The 22765-nt window shown below is 39.4% G+C and overlaps 1 protein-coding gene across 6 annotated transcripts in view; it reads right to left on the reverse strand.

The window, feature by feature from the left end:
- DIP2A (disco interacting protein 2 homolog A) overlaps positions 1 to 22765 on the reverse strand; it is a 119259-nt gene that overhangs the window by 84651 nt on the left and 11843 nt on the right. The window lies entirely within an intron of this gene.

The raw sequence follows: 22765 nt of genomic DNA on the forward strand, positions 1-22765 counted from the left end.
CATCTCAGCTTTCAAATTTTAGGAGGTGATAATCTCCTAGCACTAGTTTATGCTCACAGATGTCATGCAGTACCCTGTTTTAAACCCATACTGCAGACTCCACTGCTAAAACATAACGTGTTTTCACGCAGACTAGAATAAAAGGAAAACTTCTGTTGAAATGCAAAATCAGTTTTTGACACATTTCACAATCTGTACTTCCATGATTCTCCCACCAGAACAAGGTGGCTTCATGCAAAACCAGCACCAAGCTCAGAATAAAAGTAAAATCACCCCAGCAAATTCTACAAGCTTTGTCCATTTTCTGAATCTCACCACAGACACGAAAACAGTGATTTCAAATAACATAAAACCACTCCCACCTTCCAGAATCCACGCGTCCTTAAAGATGGTGAGATGCTATGTAGTTTCACTAAGAAAGCAGACTTTTACCCTCCACACCTGGCAAATCACAGAAAGAGTTGGAAAGGACCTTCAAGATCATCCAGTTCCAAACCCCCCGCACGGGCAGGGACACCTCCCACCAGCCCAGGTTGCTCCAAGCCCCATCCAACCTGCCCTTCAACACTGCCAGGGATGGGGCAGCCACAGCTTCCCTGGGCAACCTGGGCCAGGGTCTCACCACCCTCACAGCACAGAATTTCTTCCAAATATCTCACCTAAATCTCCCTTCTTTCACTTGAAAATGTTCCCCCACATCCTATCACTCCATGGTCTTGCAAAAAATCTCTTCCCAGCTTTCCTGGAGCCCCTGCAGGCACTGGAAGGTGCTCTAAGGTCTCCCCAGAGCCTTCTCTTCACCAGGCTGAACAACCCCAGCTCTCTCAGCCTGGCTCCAGCTGCTCCAGCCCTCTGAGCATTTTTGTGGCCTCCTCTGGACTCACTACAACAGCCCCATGTCCTTCCTGTGTTGGGGACTCCAGAACTGGACACAGCACTTTGGGGGGTCTCACGAGAGCAGAGCAGAGGGGGAGAATCCCCTCCCTCACCCTGTTGGCCACGCAGCTCTTCATGCAGCCCAGGACAAAGCTGGCTTTCTGGGCTAAAAACGCAGTGTCAGCTCACATCCCCAGACCTGGGGCTTTGCTGAGTACTTATCTTTATCCTTACCAAAGTTTTCTGCAGGTAATCAGCAGAATCAAGAGTTACGAGGACAATCCAGAGAAAGACAGAGCATCATTGACATAGGATCCATTCCCTTTGGAAATGAGGCTATAAAACTGTAAGAGTACATATTGCTAGTAATAGTCATCTTTAATTCACTCAGAAAGGAGGCAAGGGTAGGGCATGCAGAAGCAAGAATCCCTTTTTCTCAGTCAGATGTTGTGCAGAAAAATTCTTACTCTGTATTTTAAAATATTCTTGGGTATTTGCTGAGATACATAAGGGTTGGGTTTTAGTTTAGTATCATCCATAGCAATTTGTGCTCTAAATTTCCTCAAACATCCATCTCCTTCCTAAATTAGAGGACACTGCTGACAGAAGCATAAAGTTACTGACAGCCTGCCAAAGCAAGCAAGGAGAGCTTGAAGATACTGTTCAAAACAGGTAAGATAAAAATGCAAATCCTGGAGTTCTTCAATCATTGCAGGTATTTCAAACTACAAACAAACAACTGTCAGTTTTTACTCATAAACCCATGTAAATGTTTCATATCAAATTTGGACACAAGACAGAAGTGCTTTGGTTATCATTTTTTCCCAAGCAGATTTTTTTTTTTCAGAACAAATATACCAAAATACAATTTTTTTTAAAAAAAATATGTTACATATCAAAACAGGACGAAGAAAACAAAAAAACAACAAAAAAAACAAATGACTGACCAGATTTGTGTGCCTGGGAATAGCTCATCAAAATGACAAATTACATTTTAATTAAGTCATTTCTACAAAGAGAGAAAATGAGATATCAAAAAAGATGCATAATTTTCAGTTACAGAAGAGAAAAACCAAAACAACTAACAACCAAGACAAGAAGCACCAGCAAGAAGAACAGTTTCTCTCAAAATGTAAGTCATTTGGAAGACTAAAGCCATCTCAGCTAATGATTTAAGTGACAAATGCTGTAGGTAACACAAAAGGGCCATACCGTAATTGCAGTGAGGACAGGAATTTTCACAGCTCCATAAATGATTCAAGCAATCCTTAAATCAAGTATCTGTGCAGATCAGCTACCTTCCCAGGTATCACCCAACTGAGAAGTTATGCCATGGAAGCAGCAGCTTAAAGGCTGAAAAGAGAGTCTCATTTAAAGTAGAACATCTGAAACTTTGGCTTCTCCCTGCATTTGGAAATTCTTTGATTTTGCTGGAAAGCTGACACGAAGAATTTTCCTTGAATCAGGTTAAGAGAAGTACAAAGTCAAAAGCATCTGTCGACTTCTGCAGCCCCACTGGCAAGTGGACTTTGCTGCCTGGCAAAGCTTTCCTTTGTTCCTTTCTCAAAAGCTTGGGGGTGGATTCCTGCTGACAGTTGCTCCCCACCCCCTCACCCTAAGAGCCTCGGTGGGATTAACCCATCATTTGGGGCTCTTTGTGATCCCTCACCCCTTCCAAAAAGAGCGCTTAGCCACATCTGGTATGGCGGGGCCACAGCTGCTGTCATTTAGCCTCACTTTCTCCCTAGTTATTAGATCACACAAAAGCAATATGAGGTTTCTCAGTCTCAGCAAACCAGCTGGGAAGCCAGGATAAAGCTAGACACTGGGCAGAGCTGGTAGTTCTCTGCCTGGAATACCTGACGTATTTTACAATACGTAAAGGATCCAAGAAAATTAATCTAGACAGAGATGAAACTGTTGGTGTTTGGGAAAATCATCTATAAAAATTAATTTCTCAATGAGCGCACAAAGAATCTGTCATGCAGTCATCCCAAATCTACCCTGGCATGTTTTTATTTCACAACATTAGCTAACAGAATCTTAATGCCAAACTAACTAAATAAACACGAACTGCATTTTATTGGGTTCTCATTGATTAATTTTCATTAGCTATCCACTTGCTGGCTCCAAAAATTTCAACTAGTTTATTTTCGATTGCGAAAAGTAGGTGGTTAAAACTGAGCAAGTGCTTCAATGCTCTTCAAACACACATGAACAGGAAACAAACACATGCTTTATGGCCTAAATAAAGCTGCCATGCCTCATCGCATCACGAAATGCTCACACTGCAAAATTCTGACTTTGTCATCTCAAGGATTTTATGGTAGCTCTACCCATTGGATAACAATGCTTAGAAAAACCTTTTTTCCTGCTAGTCATTTGGCATATGTGAGTTATGCAGTTCATAAATAAACACAGGGTGCCTGTGAACAGAGGACATTATTTCCTTGATGATCACCAGAAAAGGACACCCACAAGTGCAGCAGCCTCTCCCCCTCAATGCATGAACATCCAGGGCAGAACACATCCAGTGCTGGTCATTTGTAGCTTCATATTCCTGCATTGAGGAGTCCTTGAGGGCTTCTAATGGAGTAGGGAAGATGAGCAAGATGGAGTCAGATCCTAGAAAGCTCATGGAAAGGTGAGCTTCCTATGAAGTGCTCAACTTCAATCCTTAAGCTGTAGTTTGCACTTAAATTCTCCCTGAGAACATATGTTCATTTATTATCAGAAAATAAACGTGTCTTGGGGAAAAAGAAATTCTTCCCTAACTATCACTATTGGTGCACTTACTAAACTGTTTCCAAACAGGATCCACATCAACACAGCTCTTCTGTAAACCATTGTGGGTTTTTTCCTCCTTCTTCTGCCAGCTGAGGAATCACCATTTTTTCCTGGGCAAACCAGAAGTTTACCACTGGATTCTTTCCCTAATAGCTGATTTATTCATCAATAGCACCTTAATAAACCAGCAGGACTTCTCATAATTGTCTGAAAACAAGTCCATTGAGTAGCCTTGGTTCTACATTTTTAGCTATTCATATTTTTCTTTTTTTCAATCTTAACATTTGACTCTAACTCAAATTGTATTACAAGCTGTATTTCCATAATTACTGAAACTTACACTGAAATAAGTGTCTGTATGCAGATTAGTTATATTGCTAAAGTCAGTAGTTGGGGTTTCTTTTTTGGTTAAGAGTGGTAAGTACATCTGTTTCCAATCGTCTGCTCTCCTACAAAACTCATGCTTTGCAACCATGGCTAGAAAGAAGCCCTTTTCACTTGTCATGTAACCTGAAGTCCATTCTGTCATGCAATTTCTAGGGAAAAGTCCCATTTTTTTTCCTCCTCTACAGAAGATACCTTCATTCCAAGACTCACTCTACAGCACAGTACTTCAGCCACAGCTAAGCTTATGTTCATGATGTCTTTGAAAAATATAGAGAACTGTAACCTCCTGAGAGGTGGGTGCAGCTTTCTCTTCAATATCCAGAACACACTTCCTGACATCTGTAAGTTTGCAAAGTATCCAAAGAACAGTCCTTTATCCTGAATCATCAGTGTTTTCTGAGGTAAGGGCTTTTGATTGATGCTTTAATTTAGGTTGCATATGATGAGCGAAGGAAAGTGTGAAAACGTCTTTATGACAATCTTTCATATTATACAAGTCTGTTTAAAACAGAAGTGATACCTGATCATTCCATATGGTGATGCATTTAGCTAACCTGTAACAAATTCTGTTTTGAAGATCCTATTTTAAACATCGTGGGAGCTTTGAGGTGCCTTTTAAGCAGTATTACAAGTTAAGCACAACTTCACTGAAAACGTGTTATTGGCAATTCCTAATTTGCAGCAGGACTTTCATCCCTCCAACAGAATTCAAGTTACCAAAGCACAAAACTTGTCTGCACATAAAAGTATTAATGTGGAGACACAAGACTACTTAAATGTACACAGTTTCTTTAAACTTTTGTATACACCATGAAATCACTGAAACATCAATTTGTAGAAAACAAATAAATATTGATTAATTAATTGCATGTATCCTAATGACAGAGAATCTTAACAATATGTTAGTAGCAAAATACCATGTTTTCCACTTTGTGCACAGTTACACAACAGGACTAGATCTTACAATACCATTAATTGCCTGGTGTACTATATCTTGGCCTAGATTTAGTCCAATCAAGCCCTTAGGAGTTTTGCTACTGGCAAAGCAATGCTAAACATTGAGTTAGAAAATTCTGTTCTAACACATTTAGGTGCCACCTTTTCACCTTAAAGTTTCAAAGCAGCTGCTAGACCCAGGCATCACTTGCATTTTACAAACTAAAAAAAAAAAAAAAAGGCAAGGCAAATGAAGTTTGTAGCATTAGGAGGATAAGAAATGTCTACACATTCCAGGTTACTCTGTTCTGTAAACTGAACGCATGTTGAAAGACAAAAGAGCCCCTCCTTTTTAAACATGGAGCTGCCTGGCTTTAACCGTTATTTGCTTCATCTGCCAGGAGTCAGCACTTGGCAGAGTTAAAAGAAGGTTAAATTGGATCACAAAAGCAACCCAGCAAATTTCCACACCCAGCCCAATTAATGAATTGTTCTTACACTGCTTCAGTAAATCCTCACGCTCACTCCACAGGGAGACAGGAAAAGCCCAAAATCCACCACTTCCCTTCTGTCCCATTAGGGCTCTTTGTAGACCACAGAAACAGACTGACAGATGCCAGCTACACATACATCTGTAGCTGTAACAGTCCGACCTTGGCTCCTGCTCTCACAATCATTTAAAAAATACTCCTGTTTTATAGAAGTTGAGATGTTTCCTTTCAATGAAATATACTCTTATCTATTATTGCACCAGAAAACAAATGAAGAATCATCTTCATTAAGTTTGTCTTGAATTACGGTTTGCATTTCCTTGGGAGATACAAGCTTCAAAATAGAACATCCCCCGCAGCTTTGTAACATCAGGCATTTTTAAGAATGAAAACTGTTTTAGGAACACTCAATCGGTATGTTCTGTAAAGTTAATTAGAAACTTCACCCAGAGGTTGTAAACACATTTATCAAGACAGTTAAGACCTTCTGTATCTTGTTGTTATGTAAATGATGAATGTTGCCATCCCCTTTAACAAGCTGAGGAAAGCTCTATGCTTGGGGGGGGAGTGGCAGAAATCATCTGGTCCTAGGGAATGGATTGTCTGCTTCCCACAAAAGCCAACAAAAGAATTTGAAAAAAAAAAAACCAAAACAACACACTAGGTGTGGTTGGGCAGATCAATGAAGAGCATATTTTAAAGCTTGAGCGAAAAAAATATATTCTGAAACAGTTGAAAATTATTTTGGTAAAATACATAAATGAAATGCTTTTGAAAGGATGTTGTTCGCATGCAACGTGTCTGCCTTTTTAAACACTATTAAGAAAACAGTATTTCAAAATAACCAAAATCCCAGGGTACTACAGAGATGAAAATATTTTGACTTTTTGCTTTTAATCTGAAAGTAAAAACCATGAGAAGATCCAAGTCACTAATTAGACTGTGAAAATCTTTTAAAAAGTCACCAGAAAAATCCCAAAACTCACAACGCAATACTCAAAATTCAGAGTACACTCAAAACATACAAAGAGAAGTCACTTAACCTGCAATACCTAACCATGCTTACCTTGAGTTATTTCAATTTGTAAACTATGAAACTTTTACAGTGAATTCCTGGGTGTCAGTTTCAGGTTTGATTCCTTTCCTGACATATTACCACAGCCTCACATGCATGGTCAGACCACGCTTTTAGAGGAAAGGACAAAAGAGATTTAAAGTTTATCTTAAAATAACTGGGGTGGGGGTGACTACTGGGTCAAGTTTTACTATGAATGCAGACGATTTGACTTTCTAAAATAAAAAGGCAGTGTTTATTAAAAAGAGGTCTTCATCAAGAGCCACAACATAAAATAATATAATTTCTCTATGAAATTAGACCTTACAAAAAGACCTTATCCACATAAATCATCTGATGTGATCATGAAGAAACAGATGAAGTGATTCAGAGTTCCTGGCTCAACTACAAAATGATAAACTACACAAAAAAAAAAAAAGAAGAAAGAAACAAGCTGAATTATTCACGGAAGCGTGTGGAAAAGCAATCCAGCTGGTGCACACACAAACAACCTCTCATAGTAGGAGAAAAAACCCATCAATCCTATTATGACCAGAACACTTCAGAGATTACAAGCCTGAGAAGCCCCAGCAACTGGTCCCTACGATAGCTAAACTTAATACTTGTTTCTAGTTGCAGCACTACTTATTAAGTATCTAGCTAATGCTAGGAGCCTTTAAATAATCAGCAAACAAACATAAGGTATCTTCGTGAACCTGGGATTTCAAAAGCCCAAGAACACAGCCTGTAAAGGCCATTCTTGATTACTCACACATAGGAGCACTGCTTTATCACACAGCAAATACCATTTATCTGTTTAAAGTCAGCAGCTGTGAGCACTCACAAACATTAAACAGCTCACCTCATGCCAACTTTCTGCGAAGAAGGCTGTTACCAAGGGCCAAGACCATCCCATCCCACCCCAACCCCCACTTGGCTCTGGTTCTGGACCAGCAGACAGACTGTTTCACTGCTGCCCACCTCCCTCCTCTGTCCATTCGGCTCAGCCGCTCCTCCTGAACGCCCAGACAGGAGCCATCAGTTTGCTACCATTACTAGGAAAATCAGTTCCTCCATAGAAGGATGCTGATTTCTTTCCAAATGTTCTCACATCCTTGACAAATCTTCCTTAGAAAAACATTCAGATGTCTGTTTTCCATTGAACTGGAGCTCTCCCTGAACAGCAAGAACAAGATGTTGTTCTTTCTGCACTTACTCCTCATTTCCTTTGTTAGAGAGACCCCAAGGAAAGCCAACTTCAGTGGTCCTAGATGCTCAAACCAACAACCAGCACCCTGTCTGAGGTTGAACATGAGGTTACTACCACGGTTTTGCTAAGACAGTAGGTAACTAGGAGTATTTTCCATAACAGTTTGTTAAAAACAAAGCAGTGAAAATCACCATTTTTATTACACTCAGTACTGAACACAAGAAACTTCATTTAACTGCTAAAGAAGGACAAACTTATGTTAGCAGGGAGAAAAAGTGAAACAACTCCAGCAACAAAACAAAAAACCCCAAACTATTTCCAGAATTGTGCAGTGGTAACAATAATGGAAGGCTGCAATGTGTCTAAAAAACACTCTAGCAGTAAAATAGCCTTAGTTACCAACGTAACATTGATATAGAAGAGGTTCAAAGAAACTTGCAGAAAGGAATCCAGATGCAACACTACAGGAATACATCTCCTCTCCAATGAGTGTCACCATCAATAAGGCAGGAGAAAAACATATTGCCAAGTCTATTAAACCCATGCAACCTTACCAGAATATCTGGTGTCAAACTGATAGCACTCTTGGTAACATTCTTTTGTATGCAAAACTGAATATTCAAAACCTGAGGGACAAAAGCTTACAATGAAACTTTCTTTGGCACCTGATTCATATTTATCAGAAAAGTTCCTCAACTATGGACAATTTTTGCCTTGTCTTTTCACAAGTCCATTTATTTCATTTTAAAAGTAATTTATAAAACCTACATCTGTGGGGATAAGCCACTGAACAGGACTGTATCACCACTCAAACCACAGCTTACACTGAACACACCACCTGTTGAAAAATAATATTTTCCTGCCAAATTTGCTTGCAGACAGCTTTCAGACTTAGAAGTGACCAGGAGAGCCAGCACAAGGGGTCAGGAAGCCTCCACAAACAGCACTGAGGACTGAGGTTTTATAGCCATCATTTTACCTCAACATATTCTGAAGCACTGCCATGGGCTTAGCTGCTAAACTCCGTCTTAGTTATTGAGCAAAGACCCACTTTCTTATGTAGCACTGACCAAAAACTAACACTTGGTCATTTTATAATATACCATGAAGAGCAGGCAAGCCAATTTCACCTGGTTTGTATTCCAGCACATTACTAATTTTAACACCTGTGGTAACAGTTACTTAATTTAACATTTCTACCCCAGCCTTTACATTAATAAAACATAACTTTTTTTACCTGTATTTTGTAATTCAAACCTACTAAGGCATGGACTTCAGAAATACACAGCAAAGAACACAGAGACTTCAGGCAATTTACCTCAACAACCCAGCCACCTACTTGGCTGTGCCTGAACAAACATTTACTCCTCACGTGGTGTGCAAAGTCTGACTCAAATGAGCTACTCTGTGGTTTTCCTTTGATTCAAGCTATTTCTTTATCAGAGAAACATGTTCAGTGGAATCTAATCCCATTTTAGAAGCTGCAGATGAGTGCATTGAATTGCAAAAACAAAACATAGGAAGAGTAAGAAATGGACTGGCAACTCAGTTATCCAAGAAATCAAAACTGGGGGGTGGAGAGGGAAACCCACAATAGACGGGCATGGTTATCTTTATTTACTGGTTTATAGTCTATTTAAGCCCACATACCAGTTCCTTCTTTCCATCCTCCGTTACTCCCACACTCCACTAAATCTTTCATATAAGTGACTGTCACCAACAACTACATCAGCATTACTATAAAATTTTTCTCAGTGCAGCCTTTGAAAGTGCTGCTCCTTCTAGGAAGAAGGTATTGACTTCATTGGGAATCTAGCAAATATTTTTCTCTAAGAAGTCATGCATTTTATATATATGCTCAAACTAGCAAATCAGACACAGTCTTCACCCAGTTGGAATGTGAATGGTATCTAAAAGACTCATTTAGAAAAGTAAAAAACCAATCCTAAATTCAAGTTAGTTTCACAAACCAAAATTTTTCTTCTGCTGTAATCTTGTGTTTGCTACTCTAGGGTTACCAACTCACATAAATACAGCATGTTTCAGTGCTGGAATTATGACTAGTAATCTGCTTTTACACCTGGGTATATCAAAGATGCACAAAACCAACTTGTACTGAACTTGAGTTTAATAAGAACTGCCGCAAAATGAGGGATTTGACCATTCAGACAAAACCACACTGCTTAGCTTACAAGACCTTTTCCCTGTCCCTAAGCAAAACCAGCTACGTAATTTTGTTACTGACGCAGGCCTTAGCTAGGTTCTCAGTATTAATAATATACAGGTTTCTCCAGTTACAAACTCTCCCTAATTCAGACCTTTACCTTGAACTGGGTTTCAACTGCAAGTTCAACTGCTGTACTTCAGCAACAGCATATTTACAAATACACTTCACCCCGATTTCAAATACTCTAATAGCAAACACACACCAGTATCTCCTACCATTAAAAAAAATGTGGTTACTTTTCATCTTAGGTTACATATCCAGCCATTGCTTCTATTTCCTTCTGTGACAGCTTGGAAAACCCTCATTGCTTTTGGTTTTCATGGCTGCACTAACCAGCCTCCTAAATAAACTTAGTTCAGAACTACACAACCCAAATCCTTAATTTCTCCCATTTATTTGAGTCCCCTCCAACCTTTCCAGCTCACGGGCAGCAGAAGCAAAGAGATTGCCAATAGCAGATGAACAAAACGTTACTTCAGAAAGCTGCTACAATCTATTCACCAGTTCACCAACACAGGCGGCACAAACATCACCCATCTTGGCCAGCGGTTCCCAAACCTTCTGTAACTGTACATTGGGAAAAGTGACAAAGACCTCCTGTGGGACAATCAGCTCCTTGCATCTCCCACCTCTGCTCCTTCACAACCATTCCCCTCTCTTGTGCCAATCATTTTATTAGCACTGCCACTGACATCAAACTACAGGTACCAAGTGGGACCCATCGGATTCCATCTGAAGCCACTCAAACACCTCATTCACTTGTTCAGACCTCTCCAGCTTGAGAGCACAGTTTGGCAGTACCTAAAAGTACCAGTACAGAATCAGTCTGGGCAAGTTTCTGCTTGCCTCATGCTCTGGCATGCCTCAAATTGAAGAGTCACTGTTACATGCAACAAGACTGCACAGAGAACCCGCGCCAAATGATTACCCACCACTTCTTCCCATTCTTGGCAATTGCTGCTTCCCAGATTACAGCATATGGACTCTGCCCTACATCCTTTGGTCCTCAGTCCATATATGTGATGACATTGACTCAGCTATTCACCTTCTCCCGCTGGAATCTAAAAGAATTCAAATGCCAATTGCTTGAGAAAAATTAAGAATCTGTAACTGGGTCAAACCTGGGAAATTTACTGAACACACTGCTACTCAGGAAGCTGTCATATTTTTAATTCCATTTTAAGGTCACATCATTAGCTGCCTTTTAAATCACTCCTAGTGAATTCTAATCTTCCTAGCTTCTTACTAGCACATCACTAACTCCAATATCTCTGTTTTTTTCAGGGATTCGCCCATGGCAGCTATTCACCATTTGGTCCACACAAACAAGCCAGATTCTCAAGTCTTACCTATTCACATAGGCCTCATCCTGCCCCTGGACATGCTCCCCTAGCATCTGCTAGATGCCTGTGTTACCAATTGTCAGTTTGACTCAGGACTGGCAAATAAACCAGTGACAACAATGCTCTCAATCCCCTACCCCTACTCCCCTCCCTGGTAAGGAAAGGAGAGAGAGTAAGGAAAGAGACCTTACAGACTGAAAACTAAACTAGATAGCTTTAATTAAATACTAATGATAAGAAAATATGTACAATTATATACAAATAGGTTCAGGAATGTGCAAACCCCCATCAAATGAGCCTAGGGATCAACAGTGATGGAGAGATGGAGTCCTCCCTGGACACTAGCCATGAACAGAATGGAAGAAGGGGCTTGACTTCCATGATCCCTGAATTTCTATATCAGCCTTTATTTACACTTAACTGATTAATAACTTATCACTACTACTCTAACTGGATAATTGTACTCCTCACTTCTGTTTAAAGGCACAGTGTCTTTTTAAATCAAGGCACATGTTCAGTGAGGAGTAATTTTAATTGAGGAGGGGGTGTTTCTTGAGTCAATGATCTCAATCTCCCCCTGCCCTCTAGTTTGTGTTGAGTTCTGCTGACCTCACGCCTTGCAGAACGATGTTCCTTTTGTTATCTCTCAAGGCTCCCCTCCAGGAGATTAATGGTTAAGGTATGCAAGTGAGAGTCCTCTTACCTTAGTTGTTAGTCATGTAACTCTTCAAAGCTGTTTACCCAGGCCTTGATTAGCTTCTGATATTCCTCAACAACCTTCCCTGTCATCATTCTGATAGTCCTTGTGGTGAAAAAGCCAGTCCTAATCCTTTTCCTTAATAGCCAGCCAGATCTCTCCTGATTAATTTTAAATTCGTTGCCTCTCCTTCTCCTTATATACACCACTCTGAAGCACCTGGATCCATCTTCTTGATAAGTTCTTTGGGGATAAGGGACACCAACAGTTAAAAAAAATCTTTTCCCTTAGCCTCTTTCTCCTCCTTTTCAAGGGCTCTTACATGCAAACTGCCCTCAGCTGCTGCTTTAAAGTTTCCACCCTCCAGTGGACAAGGCTTAACATTCTCAATTATGGCTGAAAAAAGGTATACAGCATCTTCTATCCATTCCCTATGCTCAACAGGGAATTCCTTTAATACTTCTGCCTTTCCCAAATTATGTGAGAAACATGGGAATTCTATACAATTATGCTCCAATACTTATTAGGATTACTTTGTCCTTGATAACAGTTACTCTCAGTCTCAGTGGATCCCATTGGAATTATTTTCTCATGTTTCTTTCTCTAAACCTGGAAATTAGTTTTATCTATAGAGAATACCTCCTCACTCAATTCTTCTAGTGTTCAGAACACTATTATTTTACCTGCCTCCAAATATGCAAAATACAATTGCTCTAGCTATAACAATCTGCCAAATTAAGCCTCTACTTTCTTGAGTCTGGGAAACAGTTCTTTCTAAATTGGGTTGGAGAGAATGACTACTACTTAAGACAGTTCTCTGCATTGTCAGATCTTGTTTTTCAAAACCACAATGCCTTCTTCTTGCCAAGCCACCAGCACAAATCTCATACTGAGGAAGTCTGGCTTCAGGTCAGAAAGAAGGGTGCATTCACCTGCTGTTGATCAGCAGAAACAGACCAATGCAATATGTGCTTTACAGAATCGTGTCTCAAAAGACCTTTTCTCAAGATTGACTTGCAGTTTCCTCAGAAGCAGCAGGCAGGTGAAGGCCCCCAAAAGCAGCAGACATAACAGACATAAGAGGAGGGCAGGTGTGGTAGGTACGTAAGCTCCCAAGCTCAGGTCAAAGGATCCTAAGGGAAACCAGATTCAAAAAGAGGATTAAAGAAAACATCGATTTCTCCAAGTCTGCTCACGTAACACACCTGGGCTAACTTAACAGATTACTGCTGCTAAAAGATACAGCTCTGCTTTTAACTCCCAAGCACTGCAGCCTCCCCTACCCCAGTTATAGATCTGAGGTGATGATAGAGCAGGCTCCATCAAATCACTTACCTGGCCAGTCAACAGACCCATTCACTTTTGGCCAGGTTAGTTTTCTGTTCCAGTTAATCAAATGAAACAGCTCCTTTTTTTTGGCACCAGCAAGCTATTGGATCTTAGTTCTGACAGGGTAACTGAGGCTTTATTTTCACTTTTGACACCTCTGTACAAATTAACATAGATAAAGGACACAGAAAATGTAACTGTACTAATCAGCTGTCAGTGTCAAAGCCAGGCAACTCATTCAAGAGGTTTTTCTTATCTCTCCATCTTCTTTTACACCTTGCCCGTGTCCATAACACACAGGCTTACCTAGAGCTGATATCAAATTTGGTGTGCAAGTTGGGTGCTGTTCTTAATGCAAGTGTTGCTGAAAGGACATTTAAATGTTCTGAAAATTGTTCCAGTTCATTGAGAGGGTGGCTGAGGAGGGGTGCGGCAGCACAACTATTTTTCACCCTGGCAAGCAGGCAAAGGGCGCGGCTGCACGAGGCAGGATTGAAGCTGGAAGAGACAGACCTGCTTCCCTTCAGTGGGGCCCAAACAACTGCTTCTGCCACAACTCTGCACCAGCTCCAGCACTCAGGTGTCTCCAAAACCTGAGTGATATTAACCTCCGAGAAAACCCCGAGTTAAAAAAAAAACTTGAGACAAAAAAATTTTAAAAAAAAATAATCAGATGGGTGGAGAAAATTAGTTTTAAGCGAATGATCTGAACTGGCTCATCGAAAGGTCTGTTGAACCCCACAGTTAGCACAGAGGGTAGCATCCCACAGCCCAGAGCACAAGAGGAAGTAGCCAGCAGCAAGGGACTAGGCTGTCCTCGGCCACTGGTGACAGACCAAAGCTCTTCAGCTTAACAGCAAACAGGTTTTCCTCAAGCCCTTCCATTACTACCGGCTTTACCCAACAGGTCCTTAACACTGATCGCTATTAAGTGATTATTAATCACTTTATCACTTGGAATCTCTTCATTAAAATAAAGAGATTGCAAGCAATTCCTTTAAAACAGCACTCATCTATGAACTGTCCAAAGTCCACCTATTTGATGCCCTAATAGTGAAGCCCAGTACACTTTCAAATGCCAATTCTGAGGAAAAAAAACCAAAATCACACATGTGATGCCACCCAGTCCTAACGTAAAAAGTCTGACTGTACAAAATTCAAGTTTAGACTAACATTAAAATTACAAAGACAAATATGGGAGTTCAAAAATATCAGACTTAAGCTTACCCATCCAATCCAATGTAGACCCTTGAGTGCAAGTACTGAGCAAACCTACATAACCAAAACATTGAGGTCAATTAGAAAAATAAAAATTCTCTATTGTAGATAATAAAACTTGAAGTACCTTTGAAATAACGTTCCTATAGTTTTAGGTAGTCTTAATATCAAATTGCCAAATTGCTTAGCAGCAGTTCATCTTCTCAATACTTTTTTTGTCTGTGCTTAGAATTGCTGGGTGCATAGCCTTATTCCAATATTTTCCAACAAGACCTCTGACTCATCCAGTGAAGGGACATTGTTCAACAAACAAAATATTGGATAGGTTTGAATTTTGTTTTTTAACTCTTTTGCCAAGATCCACCAGGCTTCAGAATGCAAGAACACATGAACAAGAAAGTCATGCCTGGAAGTACAGACTGGGGACACTTGTAATGGACTTACTAGGTCTGGCACCATGTGTTCTAACTTTTTAATCCTAAAATAAAAACTGTATTTATTTATACTAAAAATGGTCTCGTTCAGATACATTATGGCAGGAAAAGCCACCTGATGGTAAATTCAGATTTAATCTGAGTGTGGATTTATTTCAAAAGCTCCACCAAGACCCCAGGCAGCACCTCTCACTGGTGTTCAGGATCTGATGAAGCAGCAACAACCTGTTGAATGCAGGGGATTGGATGCAGTACAGAATGCAGGACCACACAAGAACTTAAAATTAAAGCAAGAAATAAAGAAAGAAATACATGGCACTGCTTGCACATAAGTTGATATCTTCAAAGATAACACCTGGATCTGGTTTCACCTTGTATAACCTGTATTTAGTTTCCAGATATCTGCAGAATAAAACTATCTACTGATAAGCTGCTTTTAACTCAGTATCCTTACATTCAGGAGATTAGAAAATAAAAGTTTCCACAGGGGAAAGCTAATTAGCAGTGAAACTGTCCTAGTTCAAATCAACGGAATTGACATTTGCCTTTAAAAGCCTTGGTGGCTTAAGTCACCACTGACATTACCCTTCGCTGGTACAGAAGCCTTATTTCAGGCCATCAAAAGGTCACGTTTAACAGTAGCACATTAAACTACTTAATGTCTAGACCTGCTTTAACAAATCTGTAAGTTTCAAAACAAAGATAAAAATGTCAGAGGATGATGTAAAAGGGCTGCATGCTTTTTCCTTCAAAGTTAAATCAAACGGGCTTTCAGGCAGTGTCAGAGCTCATGCTCGGGGATTACAGAAGACAAGGGGATGAACAGCAACATGAGTAGATGACACCCACTCCATTTCATGCCATGTCACAATACTTGCTCCATCGTTTCCAGCACAGAAGGTGACTTATTTATTTTACAAGTGTTTTGCTGAAGCACTGAGCAAAAGAAATCAATCCCCCAAATCCTTAAGTAACCAATGAAGTCTGAATACTGCATTTTTGGGAAAGCACTACCAAGCTATGCAATCAAGATTTACTTTTTACTGTCATCAGAAAGGACTGGGGCATAACCATATATCCACAAAAATGCCAAAAATGGACTGTTCTACCAAACACCTATGAATCTGTAGCTATTTTCCCCCAAATATAACTCTTACTACATAACACACAGTTATGATTCAACACATCTTACAATGGTGACCATTTCAACTACAGAATCACAGAATTATCTTGGTTGGAAAAGACCTTTAAGACCATTGAGTCCAATTACCACCAAGACTTGAAAGATTATTGAGACAACAAACGAAGCGCCCTAGCATTTTTACACTGACACCCTAAATCATGTATAAATTGTTGGAATACTTGGCTGAAACCAATGTACAAAGCCATTCCTGTTCACAACAGACAAATGCTTCAGGGCTCTACATTACTGTAGATTGTAATAAAGAAGTCCCTACCTTGCTAATACAAAAAACATAGCTACTCCTAGAGCTAGGATTTAAAATAGCTCTAAGGAGTCCTTTTGCTTTGACCAATGATTAAGAGACTTTAATGGCCTTACTGCATTTTAGAAACAGCTGTGGAATTTTAAATCTATTAAATTTCTGTTAATCTAATATATAGAAGCTGCTGATGTGACCTGTACAAATGCTTAAGTTTCACTTGCCTCGCCCATTCATCTAACTCGATTAGGGTTTCAAGCTCCTCATTCTTCTCTCTGCAGTCTTGATTAAGATAAATAATCCACCAGAGCTACTATATCCACTTACCTACTATGACTTTCACTAATTCATGAAAGCATTTTGCTTTTTACTCCTGGAAAATTTAGATCCTGCTCTGGCAAGAGGTGTAAAAAACTATGTCACCATCAACTTCCCCAGTATCCATTTGTTTGACAGATTTAAATAAATCTGGAAAGCAGCCCAACACAAGTTTCTCACAGAGAAGGTTGGGCAGCATTTAGATTTTTTTTTTTACCCTTCAAAAAACTGGTTTGTGCCTTCTTTATACTACTACCTACGTATATTTATACAAGGGTTCTCTTTTGGAAATGCCACTCCTTTCCCAAGAGAATTGTCTTGGTATACTATTATTACCAGCTCAATTTTTCAGACAAAATTCTGTAGTTTTAAACCTTCCAATATCCCCAATTTACAAAGCTTTTCTCATTTCTGCATGTGTTTTCTTAGCATGTGCCTTGGTCTGTATGGAAACAACTCAATTCCAATAATCCTACATTCTCTAAAGTTTTCTGGCTAAATCCTCCTCTGCTTCAGAAATGAGATACTTCATTTTTAGCTTCTCTCAGGAACAAAAGCATCATAGCTTTCCATAATTATCTCACTTGTCAACGTTACCATAAACCACTCAGAAACTGATAAGTGGATAATAATTTCAAAGCCTCATGTATTTCTGTTAGATACTCAAGTGTTCTTTAACAGCTAAACTGATTTACTCAAACTTAGAAAGCCATTTCAGTTCCCAATGATATTTGATGAGTTCAAAATTCTACAGCCTGTACAGTTGCTAAGGTTCCTTCACGTGGAAATTCTAGAAAGCAACATTATTTTAACCTCCTCCCAGAGGGACTCAAAGAAATTGTGATCACTCATGTCAAGCATCAGCAACATCCCTGAAAAACTCCACAAAAATCATTGCAGTTAGGAAGGAAAAGTAAAGAAATAAATTCAAAGTCAATATTCTGCATGCAGGTTTTCCTTAGCATCCTGCTGCTACTTTCTCTGTTGTAAAGAAGAATAAAATTCTCTAAAAAAGCTACCAGTGAAGTCCCTTCCTGGTGAAGCTGGAAACCAGTCATGTCATTAACATGGCATCAAGGTCCAGTAAAATCTACTGTAAACACTAAAAAAAAATATTAAAGACATCAACTTGAGTCTTCTGCCAAATTCAGAGTTTTTAGATTTATTTCTGTTTTCAGGCCTGACTTTCAACAGCCTTCAGCCATTAAAGGACCTGCTGCTCAGAACCTCTTCTAATAAATTAATGTGGATTCAAGAGTCTCCAGAAGTGTCCTGTGAAAGCCATGATGTCAGAAATTTCCTTGAAAAACCTAAAAGAACTGTGGTAAGCCAATAGTTGTTAATTAGCACCTAAAAAATGTTAGGAACTAGTAAGAGCTTGCTTCAGCATCCTTTCTGAACACAGGCAGACGTTCTCCTGGTAGAAGCACCACTGGTTCTCCAAGTGAACATGTAAACAGCAAGGTCCTGAGGTCGCCCCATGCTGTTTTCCTGGCTGGTTGTGGAGCAGTAACCATCTGGCACGAAGTAACACAGCCGACACACACCTTCCTGGTGTCCCAAGCTCCCACATTCCTTGGGCAGAAGAGGGTAACTTCTGGCAACAAGCTGCAACTTTATAGAGCACAAAATGCATCACCGAGGTCCATCTGGCAACATACCACTGCACACTCCTGAAGTCCTTCCTGCCCCCAGTTTTGCAAACACATTTAGTGTAAGACAACAAACATTTTTCAGAAGGAAAAGAAAGTCTATTTGAAAATTATCCTGGGAGGAGACAGAGGCAGAATAAAAACTTCTTAGCTAACACTAGCAAAGAAAAGAAAACTCCACTTGTCACTTGTTTTAAGGTTTTCTCCAGCTGTCCTGTCATCTCGAGTCATAAAGGAACAGCACAGCGTTTTCCTCCATGCAGTAGAAAAATTCTAGTAGGAACAGTGGGCAGGAGCTGGAGCAAATTCAAGACACTGAGCAAAAAGAATTTACGCTCAACAAGTATTGAGACACTGAAGAAAAGAGAATTACTATTTGGAAAGTAACCAGGAAGAACTTTTTAAATGAGGGTGGTGAAACCATGCAAGAGGTTGCCCAGAGATGCCCCATCCCCACAAACACTGAAGGCTAGGCTGGATGGGCCTCTGGGCAACATGATCTAGTTGAAGATGCTCCAGCTTATTGCAGTGGGATTGGACTAGATGGCCTGTAAAGCTCCATTCCAAATCAAACTATTTTACAATTCTATTCTATGATTCAATTCAAGAAATAACTGGAACAACAGTGCCTCCTGGTTTTATCAAAAAAACCCACTTCGATTTCTTCAAACATTTTCCATAGTAAATATACCAATATAATGATTTTTTCTAATGTCCATGCCAATTAAGTGTAGACTGCACAAACTATCAATTCAATTAACAACTTAATAATACTTGGATATACTCGGAATCAAAGAAACCACTTACTAGAACAAGTCCTAAACATGAAGATGAGTCTCAAAAGAGTAACACCAATTCCTATTATGTTGGTAATTGGATTTTTTTAAACATAATTTTTGTTAGTCTTAAAATACAATCCACTGGCATTTACCATTAAACATCCAATGGTTTGATTTCATTAAAAGCTTATTACTTAATTGCTATTGAAAATACTTACAAATCCACAAACCTGCCAAAGTTACTATTTTATCATCTGGTTTATCATCTGAAGGTAGTACGTCAACATGATCCGCTTTTAAAACAACCTGAACCACATTTTGCTGAATATATTTCTACCAATTATGCACAACAGCATTATTTTCCAGTGAGCATACTGTCCTCCTAGTACAAAACTATACAATGGTCTTTATACAGCATCAGTTAACAATTTTACTGCAGTTATGCTAGCAAAAACAATACCCACTGAACATGACTGCAAAATGAAGTTCTTGACTTCTGAAGTTCAGGACTTCCCTTATCAAAGGGCACTGTGGACCTATTTCATATGCTGAACACAGTTTTGATAACATGACTGCATGAGGCATCAATCAATCCATCCAACAAGTATCCTTCAGTCACCACAGGGAATTACCTCATCCTGATTCACCATCTATTTTGCATCATAAAGACATCGATTGTTTTAACACAGCAAGGCTACCTCTTGTTATGATTTAGTCAATGTCACTTCTGTTTTATCACAATCACTTCATTATGAGGTCAGTGAATAATAGCCAGTAAAGAAAACAACACTGGGGACAGCAAGGACAGAACAGGTGGCTCACAGAATACCTGGCAGGTATGTCTCCTCTAAGGAAAGTGTTTGTCTCAAATTATAAGATTGCTGTTAATTATCTCCCTTACCCAGAAGGGCTTATCCTGCTAACACACTTCTCACTGCAGCACGTAACCATATTGCCAATGTGACAAAGAAATGGCTCCTGAGCTCCATGCACTGACTCATGCTACAAGAGACACCATCTACCTCATTTATAATCTTTGATCTGTTTTATTCAAAAAATATCCGTGTGCACTTTAACATAAAGTGACACTAAACATTTTCATGAATGCCCATGATTCAGTTTAATGGGCTTCTCAAACTGCACCAACATGACCGAAGCATTGCAGAGTACAGTTTAAAGTCTCTACTGCTTCAATTCACTATTTGCAAATATCCATTAAAAAAAGGTAAAGTCACCAGAAAATTCATGGGTTATCACTAGCACTGAAGACTTTGGACAGAATTGGATAAAACCAACAAGATCTTTCCACAGACAAGAGAAATGTACCCGTTTGTACCACAACAACGGCAAAAAGGCCCAACCACAAAAGGAAACAACCCAAATAAATAGTAAATGCAACCCTGATGCCAAGTGGAAGATGCAATAAAGTGCAGTGTAGGGCACAGAAGACACACAGTGATCACAGGAACAGATATTAGCTAAGCACAAGTTTTGTGTATCTAAAATGGTTTTTAAATTATTTTTCTTCCTCTGGATACACTCCAGACAACACTGGTCCTGCCAGGAAAAAAGGACCAGCAATACAGCAGATGTGGAAGTAACTACTCAGGCACTGAATCTGTCAAATCTTATTTATATAGCTTCCATTTTAAAAGTACAAGACTTCATTTATTTCTTCCTACTATCTACCATTTGCTGCTTTTCCCTAGGCACTTTGCTCTCCTCCCTGTGTCGTCTCAAACCAGCCTGTTAGCTACCCTCATCATCACAACTATTCTGCTATGGTTTTGCAACACATAGAATTATAACAAAGTTCAAGACCCATATAATTTTCTGGGGTAAAAGTAATATATACCAGGACTCACATGCAGCCATTTGTTATTTAAAATATTATTTATAATCTTAACAATGGCATAAGGTGAGAGTGTTGAGTCACAGCTACAGGTGAATATGGACAGTGAGGTACCCCTATGAACAGAAGTTAACAGCTTAAAGATGGACAGAAACCCTCAGGAACTGGGAATCATGTCTGTATCTCTACTACAGTGCTGTCACATCATGGTTGATTATTCCATCTTCCAACTAACAATTCATATAGCTATTCCATAACTACATTTTTTTCGTTTGGTCACCTATCCTGGAAAAGGAGATTAAGTGAAGCTTCCTTTATATTGCTCAGGACCTGGTAAAATCTGTGGCCTGCTAGCCAAGAGTATCTCAGGGGCACATTACTGACAGGATTAGAAGTTATTCTGAGTGGTTCTGGTTCCCTTTCTCTTCTCGCTGGAAAACTTTCTCTAGTTCACTGTGTGCTGTGCTACAGATTTCTACTAATGACAATAAGGTAGGAAAAAAAAATCATTTTCACTGAAAAAAAGAAAGGGTGATAATCACAGTGCTGCCTTTTGCAGATCATTATTCTATGATCCCTGGAGCAGCCTCCATCTCCTGCAAACAGCTCTGTTACAAGTATTTCCAGCACTCAAAGTTTTTCTTTCAATTAAAAAAATCAAAACATTCTGAAGGAAAATTGAAAAACACCTTTTATTAGGAAGGGAAGATCCTAATTTGCTACATCTTAACAGTCAAGTCTTGGGCATTGATAAATTTAGAAACTGATGAAAATAAAAACAAAGCAAATCAGAACACTGTCAATATCTACTAAAACCCAAATTTGAAGAGAACTATGACTTTAATTTAGGCATTTTACTGATACACCTAATCTTGCATCTCAAGTTTTAAAAGCTGAGAAACACAGATAAAATTTGTTCTAACTACTTCAAGTTAATCAGAAGAGCATTTCCTGTCTAAAACCACTAATTTCCTTAACGTATTCCATCACTTGTCACACAATCAATTTGGTCAATTCTTATAGCAATACTTTTGAACAGACCAATTTACTGCATTATTCAAGGAAAGAAAACCAAAACCTCACAAACAATCTGGGTGTAGCTGGAAAGGGAGGACAAAGGCACATTCTGCCTCTACCCCGGCACTACTGCTCAAGCCAACATGCTTACCACAAAATATACTGTGCCTCAGTTTACCAAACTGCTTGAGGAAGACAAACTCATCCCTAGCAAAAATGTAACCCACAACAGCTAAACTTCTTGGAGTCTTCCTGGTAAACTGTAAGCCCAAAAGTCAACTGAGACTACGTGGAATCAAACTGGGAGGAACTCCAGAGCAAGAGTCTCAAGGTGCAAGCTCGTTGAGCAGCAACACCCTTGTACTAGAGCAAGGGGGGAAGAGAACAAAAAAAGAGAGACCTCTAGGTGCTTAAGGTGTAACTCTTGGTTCATCAGCTTGACAGCTAAGAAGTTGCAAGGTCATTAATTTTACTATGTGAATGTATAACCCAAGGGCAGCAGAAACAAGGCAAGAGCAAGAACGAGCAGCCCAAGTACAGCCGTTGCAATTCCCACAATGTGTACTGCAACCTCACCTAGCTGGTTTATACAGTTTAATTTTCCTAGTGAATGTTATTTAGTAAACAAAAACCTAAAAAAATTAGAAAAAGATGCTCAAACTAAAGAATTGCTTTCTTCAAACACTGTTTCTGGAAAAAAAAAAAAAGGAGGGAAT

The sequence above is a fragment of the Apus apus genome, chromosome 6 (genome assembly GCF_020740795.1).
Source record: "Apus apus isolate bApuApu2 chromosome 6, bApuApu2.pri.cur, whole genome shotgun sequence".
NCBI lineage: Eukaryota > Metazoa > Chordata > Aves > Apodiformes > Apodidae > Apus > Apus apus.